The 8,071-nt window shown below is 36.1% G+C and overlaps 1 long non-coding RNA gene across 1 annotated transcript; it reads left to right on the forward strand.

Annotated features, from left to right (window-relative positions):
- Positions 1-1,470: 1,470 nt before the first annotated feature.
- LOC118501877 lies at positions 1,471-3,629 on the forward strand. Its single transcript, XR_004904539.1, has 2 exons — positions 1,471-1,890; positions 3,558-3,629. It is a non-coding gene; the product is annotated as an uncharacterized LOC118501877 (long non-coding RNA).
- The last annotated feature ends 4,442 nt before the right edge of the window (positions 3,630-8,071 follow it).

Here is an 8,071-nt window from a genome sequence, read left to right on the forward strand (position 1 = left end):
GTAGCAAATTCTGGATTACTCTAGAGCTCCTCTAAAATTCACAGAATCATTTTGAGAGGATAGCACCATACTACTATGTGGAGGAGAAAGCTTAATGTCCAACTTCATAGGCTCTTAGGATAAAAGATACTGCTCCATGAGAATATGTAACTATTGCTAACCATTTTTAACTGATTGATAAAGCAGATTAGTGCAATCTTTCTCCTAGAATTCAATTTAAGCACAGTGTACAAGGGGCATCACCCAAAAAAGAGAATTACCTTCTGGAGGGACAGCTCCTTATGGTATAGGCTTCCTCCACTAGGTGAGTGCTCTAGAAACCCATCTGTATCAGTGTCCCAGCTGGTGTTGTTGTGAAAGGCTGCATTCAACTTCAGTGAATTTTTTCTGAAGACTCTTTCAATGTGTTTGCCCATTTCATGATGAGTGATTTATGAGTGCACCTTCCCACACCACATGGTGAAAACTGAGTATTCAGCTGTTTTTGACCACTGTGCCCCATCCTCCCTATTCACCCAATCTCACCCCAAGTGACTTTCTTTGCTTCCCTAGATTAACATTTTGCCATCATGGAAGAGGTTAAATAAAAAACGACAGAAGCACTAAAAGAAGCATGATGAATTAAAAAACTGTTTTGAGCAGTGGAAAAATGTTTTAATAGGTGTATTACATCAAATGGAGAACACTTTGAAGGTAACTGAAGTTTAAACCTATAATAATCAATGTTTTTTTATAAACAAATTCTGTTTTTGGTATCCCCTCACATATTATATTAAAAACTTGAACCCCAGATGTCATTAACTCATTTCCATTAAGACCTTCAAAATACCTGGAAATTGAATCTGAATTCCTACCGGTCATTTGACCTTCTTTAAGACTTTATCCTCCCTAGGCCTTGATTTGTCTGCTTAGAAAATAGTTTAATGTCTATGCCATAGGAATTTTATGAGAAATAAATCTGGTTGTATGAATGAGAGGCATGTAGCTTCTTTTCTATTCATATATGTCACTTTTTAATTGACACTGAATTGTTTCATATACAATAATGCTAAAATCTCAATGGATACCTGTAAAACACAGTGACTATATATAAGCAACATAGACAGAAACAGGGTAGAATTGTTATTTTTCAATACAATATTCCTCCTGTGGGTTGAATTTTGTGATTTATAAAACTAATTTCTCCTTGAAATTTTCCTCAAAATGGTTTGAACATATAGCAGACACCCCTGGTTCTCTAACTTTTCATTTATTCTCAGAAGGCAGAACCCATATTTACTTTAAATGTTAACCGATATGGATATATTTACTTACCCTCTACCTAAATGATAATGGGTTGAAGTCAATAATAACAGTCATATTCACCATGCCAGTGGTTCAGCTAGGCAAGTGACCAATTTTTGACTAATATACTGTAAAAGGAAGCCTTCTGGGAGGCTTCTAAAAATGTTTTTATACTGCTAGGAAATGGACTCTGGAAGTAGATGGCCCACTTCCCACCTTTGGACAACCTCGGTCTAAAGTAATACCTGGAAGATATGCAACTTTCTTGTTCTCAGAGCCTGAGGATGAGGCCAATATAAAAGGCAGAAGAAAAGGATGAAATAAATCTGGTTCTTAAGACACCCAAGAGCCGTTAAATCAACCAACTTGAAACCTGTCTTATTTCTGGACTAGTGTTTTTTAGGTGTGTGTTAAATCATAAATTTCTTAATTGTTAGAGTTTTCTCTTACTTGCAGCTCAGTGAGTCTTTACTAATTCTTGTCTTAATGCCAAGGATCTTGAATATATTAAAAGCAGTTGTTCAAGCTCATCTGAAAACATATGTTGCATCTTGGAGGATTTACTGTGAGACAAAGTGCTATCATCATATGCAGCATGAAGGTTAGGTAAGGAGAATCTCTCACCAAAAATGATGTCACCTAAAGCTCCTGGGGCAGCATAGCTGGTGATCAGAGTGCTTATGGACATTTGAACTTGCTAAAGAGCTGACTAATCTCTCATCTGTAATTACTTGAGAAAAGTTCTAAGCAGGATGTGTTTCCATCTTCTTGCTTTACCTTTAACTACATCTGAGAGTATTTTTCTAAACTAACAAATTCTCAAAGAATGGGAAAATGGGGTCAAAAAATGACATCACTTACAATGTTTGCCTGGTACAGATGTGGACTAACCCACCAGAATAACCTCCCCAAACTAGAATATACCAATAAAATTGCATGGAAGGTGTTCCATCATGGTTAATAGTGATTTTTAAAAAGAATGATTTCACATGTCTCATAAACTCAATTAATTATATTGTTATACTTCTAAAATATAGTAGGGTTGGGGAATATGTCAGGAAAGCTTCAGTATCATACTAGAAACTAGAGGTTCAAAAGTTCAGGGAAAACAAAAAAAATGTTTTTTTAAAGAATAAAAAACACAATGTCAAGATGGATTCGAATAAATATACCAAGAAACATTTTCAATGTAATAAAACTTTGAGGAATATAAGGAATGTAGCAATAAAGCATCAACAAAAAACATTTGTATGTTCCAGAGATGCAGAAGAAATTGAAGACAGTTCATCTATATAAAATATGACCCTCTGTGTATTGCCAAGGTCAATGAGACCCAGAACAATCAGTTTGATCTAAAACTGGTTTGCTCATGTTTTTTCTTTGTGCTAGTTCCTCCCTTTCTTGTATATCTACCTCTTTCTTTAACTTCCCTACCATCCCTCCAACTTTATCTCTCTAGCACATACTTTATAATTGTCCCAGAACACATTTTGAAAGCAGAGGAAAGATATAATGACCCAATTCATGATTCAAGAGATAGTTTTTTTGAATTTCTGTTTCTTATTATACACCACTACCTTTGTTTCTTTATGGATTGACACTCAGTGATAATAGGTAGGACAGAGACATGTTAATTCAAATCATCTGAATAATTTTGGTACAAATTAGTCAAATGTTTCTTCAATACTACTCTGTTTCTGTATAATACTATTTGCCTTTCTATGCCTATTTTCCTTGGAATCTTTTACAAGCTTTCATCTTTCACAGGTTATAGAGTATATGGTTTGTACTGAAGTTTAAAATTACGTGTTCAAGGTTGAGAAAATAAAATCTAAGTCTTTTAAGGAATTGATAGATTTTAAAATCCACTGCCAAATATTAAGGTAGTTTAAACTTATAATAATCTCTTGAAACAACAATTATAATTGCTCCCTAGGTGTATAATTGCAAAACACTTTAAAATTTTCAGAAATATTGATGTTAGAAATAAAGTGTGAAGAAAGAGATTTTTTAAAATACAAAGTAAAGCAGAGTTTCAAGTCAGAAACAAATGAGCACATATTGTGGTTTCTGATGACCAAAATTACAAAAGCATAATTTGCAAATGAACAAAGCAGAATGGTTACAGTATTATTAGGAAGAGAAGGTGATAGTTAAAGTTACATAAATATTTTCTTTGTAACTCCCATTTATCTCATTTTTTAGGTATAAATTTCTGAAAAACAATGTATTTTTCTTGAAAATTTCCATGCTATAATTTTCTATTTCTCCAGGGGTCACTTATTTACATTTTGGAGAAATCTGAGTAACCTCTGTTGAAGGACTTTGGCTTTTAGAGAAGAATACAATAGAGGAAGCACAGAGTAATATACTTGTCTCAAAAAACTATGCACTCATTTTAACTTTAGATTGCTAATTAATAAGAAAAATAGAAGGGTTTTTACACAGATCTCAACAGGAAAGGTAATTTTGTAAAACAATTGAGCTTAAATAAAAAATATTTATATTAAACAGTGAATTTTCTCTAAATGCATTATATTCCTTTTAAGTCACTCCCCAGAAACATGTACTGAGTGTTCTAACCTTTTCTCTATTTCTTTAGTTTAAGATAAAATATTAATTCCCTGAGAATAAATACTGAGAGACAGCTGTATGGTCTCTCAGCTATAAGTGTAATGTCACCAGTTTCACATTAAGCCATGTAATTATAGAAATACCTTGAATTTTTATAGCTTTTCATCCTCTGAGGACTCAACATTCATTCACATTATATTACTACACTGGCTCCTACATAATGCCCATGAAGCACCTGCTACAGTTGAAGAATTGGCCATGCTACTAGTTTAAGAAGGCTGGGAAAGAGCATCAACAGACATTAGAGCCTCAGAAATAAAACTCTGTCTCTGGATGGATCGGTGTTCTGTTCCTGCATGCACTGGGCTCCATCTAACTTGTGTTTCCTTCCAGAACACTGTAGAAGCAGGAGACTCAGGGGAGTCATGAATATAATGTACTGATCTTACATATAGGTCAAATACATATTTTTTATGTCTTAGAATTACAGAATTACTTTGCCTAGTGGCTTGATACCAGAATCACTGCCAGGCCTAGTAAGAGAGTTCCATTCTATTATTCTCTTACATCATCCACTCCCAATGAGAACAGTGCACATTTTTGCTCAACAATTTGCAACAAATTTGAATATTAATCCTAACTTCTAATCTATTTATACATTCATGATTATAATAAAACTATATACTTCCTGTATGGAGTGTCAATTCCATTGCTGTCAGCTGGTTTGTAAACAGCTGGCAGAAAAATTTTCCTAGGAATGCTGAAAGTATGCTTAAGAAGACCCGTGGGCTAACATAATGGAACAATTAATTCTGTATGGAGAAGACCTCTACAGTCACAAGAGCTGGCACAGTCATATTGGAAGATTTCATATTGGTGGTGCAGCTAGTCTATGTCCTTGTAACCGCTATCTGTATTTTATCACTAGATATAAGGTGTTATGGGAGCTCATGAAAGAGAAAACTGACCCAGGATTGAAGGATCAGGAAGATCCAAAGGAAATTCCAAGCTTAGATGTTATGGACTGGCTAGTCTACTACAGAAAGATAGGAGGGAAAACTTTCTAGGGATGAAAAAATAGCAGCATGTATAAGGGCTTACATATAAGACAACTGGTACCAAGAGTTTCCAGTAGCTCAGTGTTCCAACAGAGACCATAATTTGTTGAATAAATAAATGAGGACATCTCTAGAATGTTCCCAATTTATTCTAAATAAAGACTTAAAACCTCTTCAAATAGTTACAGAAAATGCTTAACATGAGACTATTTCTCTTCCTCTTGTGTAAGAGTCTTCATTTCTTCATGCATGGATTTTTCCTTTGCACCAAAACCCATCACCCTCCTTGTCCTAAGGGGCAGTGTTTGTATAAGCAGTATAATTTGTTTTTATTGGTGATTTTTGGCTCTTGGATTATATTTCTTATACTCACAGTGTTTTGAATGTGATATTAAACCTAACTTTGCCCTTTTCTTCCAAAACTACATTAATATGGTAGAAGCTTACAAACAGTCCAGGCAGAAATCCCTGTGAAAGTTCACTGCAAGTGCCACAAAAATGTAAATTGTTTTTTTTTTCCTGCATGTGGATATTTAGTGTTATTGCAGAGTTTCAGATTTTATGAGCATTTAAAATTTTGGATCTGATTAGGATCTGTGCTCACATTAATTCATTTCAAATTAGTGAAATGTCCATGTTCTAGCTAAATAAGAATGTCACCAAATCAGAACTATAAGAGCATGGGCATAAAGAAAAATTTTCAGATATCTTAAGAAATAATGTGAAATTACCATGGAAAACTAATCAACATATACATAAGTAAGTGGGACCAAATAATTTATATCAAATAATACTAATACAGGTTGCATGGTTTAGTTGAAGGGCATCATTTTTTTACAGCATTTATCCTATTATCTAGAATAACTAGTAATTTTAGAAACCATAAAGCCCAACCCAGCTGTCTTAGTCCTAAAAATTCTGTACGGATTACGGACAATAGTAACTTTCTGATCTTGTGATACACATAAACACATGCATGTTGAAGTTTTGCAAAGATATTTATTTTTCCTAACAATCTTTATGATTTAATTTGGGAGATAAAAATGGGAGTCATCATAAAGACAGCCTCTCCAACTCTCTCCCTATATTGTCTTCTAGTTTCTATAAATATCCAGGTTCTACAAAAATTGGGCCCCTATACATTGGGACATTATTTTATTGTTTCTAAATTTTTTTTGAAGTTAAGTAGTGCTATACTCATATTCCCTATATCATGGAAAACACATTAAAATCAGAAATCTATACAGAGGAAGATGGTATTGAGGTAGGAAAGAGCAGATTCCATTTCTCCCTACACATGGGAGAAAATCCTAGCTGATCTACGAAGTAAAAGAGCAAACAATCAACAGCATCTAAGCATATATGAAAATAAGAAACCAGCTGGCAAGATGGAGGCATAGGTGGACGCACCATACTTCCACACACAACCAAGATCAGAACAACAACAATTTAGAGGCAGAGTAACACCCAGAACTGACAGAGAATTTATCTGAATGGAAGTCAGACAGCCAAGAAGTTGAAGTAGACCAATTCATCCCGATGGTAGGAGGGGAGGAGAGGAGCAGCCAGGCGCGGGTCATGTGCAGGCCAAGGCAAATGGAGAACAGGGAGAACTGGGTACTTAAGGCAACCAGGAGCGCGTAAGGCATCTGGGGTGCACAAGATCGCAGCAGATGGACTCTGAGTACGCAGGTGGCAGCTGATGGACCCAGTAAGGCGGTGATTATGGACCAGGGCAGAGCGCGCAACCCAGGATCCCAGAGAAGGGACTGAGGTACCAGGAGAACAGTGCTACCACCATTGTTCCCTCTCACCCCCGCCCCCACAACAATGTCACAATCTAGCAACTGGGGTGCACAGCCCTGGTGAACACCTAAGGCTCTGCCCCTCACCATAAAAGGAGCGACTGGACCAAAAAAAAAAAAAAAAAAGAGAGAGAGAGAAAGACGTGTCTCAACAGAAAAACAGATCAATGCCCCAGGACTCATCCTTTTGAGCAACCAAGAAATAGCCAATCTATCAGATGCACAGTTCAAAACACTGGTGATCAGGAAGCTCACAGAATTGATTGATTTTGGGTGCAAATCAGATGAAAAAATGCAGGTTACCATAAAAGAGATGAAGGAAGATGCATGGAGAACCAATAGTGATGGGAAGGAAACTGGGACTCAAAAACAATAGAGTTGGACCAGAAGGAAGAACCAAACAGGAAAGAATGGAGAAATAAGGATTCAAAAAACGAGGAGAAGTTTAGGAACCTCCAGGACATCTTTAAACATTCCAACATCTGAATTATAGGGGTACCAAAGAAGAAGAGGAAAAGCAACAGATTGAACATGTATTTGAACAAATAATAAAGGAGAACTTCCCCATTCTGGCAAAGGAAATAGACTTCCAGGAAATCCAGGAAGCTCAGAGAGCCCCAAAGAAGTTGGACCCAAGAAGAAACACACCAAGGCACATCATCATTACATTAGCCAAGGTAAAAATGAAGGAGAGAATCCTAGAAGCAGCAAGAGATAAGGGGACAGTCACCTACAAGGACTTCCCATCAGAAACCTTACAGGCAAGAAGGGGCTGGAAAGTATTCCAAGTCATGAAAGACAAGGACCTATATCCCAAATTACTCTATCCAGCAAAGCTTTCACTTAGAATGGAAGGGAGATAAAGTGCTTCTCAGATAAGGTCAAGTTAAAGGAGTTCATCATCACCAAGCCCTTATTTTATGAAATGTTAAAGGGGCTTATCTAAGAAAAGCAGATAAAGAAAAAACATGTATAGTAAAAGGACAGCAAACTCACAATTATTAACAACCACACCTAAAGCAAAACAAAAAGAGACTAAGCAAACAACTAGAACAGGCAACAGAACCCACAGAAATGGAGATCACATGGGAGGGTTAGCAACAGGGGAGTGGGAGGAGAGAGGTAGGAAAAGGTACAGAGAATAAGTAGCATAAATTGTAGGTTGAAAATAGATAGGGGAAGGGTAAGAATAGTATGGGAAATGTAGAAGCTAAAGAACTTATAATATGACACATGGACATGACTAAAGGAGGGGATATGGGTGGGAGAGGGTTGTACAGGGTGGAGGGGAGTGAAGGGGGGAAATGGGACAACTGTAATAGCATAATCAATAAAATATATTTAAAAAAA

The sequence above is a fragment of the Phyllostomus discolor genome, chromosome 7 (genome assembly GCF_004126475.2).
Source record: "Phyllostomus discolor isolate MPI-MPIP mPhyDis1 chromosome 7, mPhyDis1.pri.v3, whole genome shotgun sequence".
Lineage (NCBI taxonomy): Eukaryota > Metazoa > Chordata > Mammalia > Chiroptera > Phyllostomidae > Phyllostomus > Phyllostomus discolor.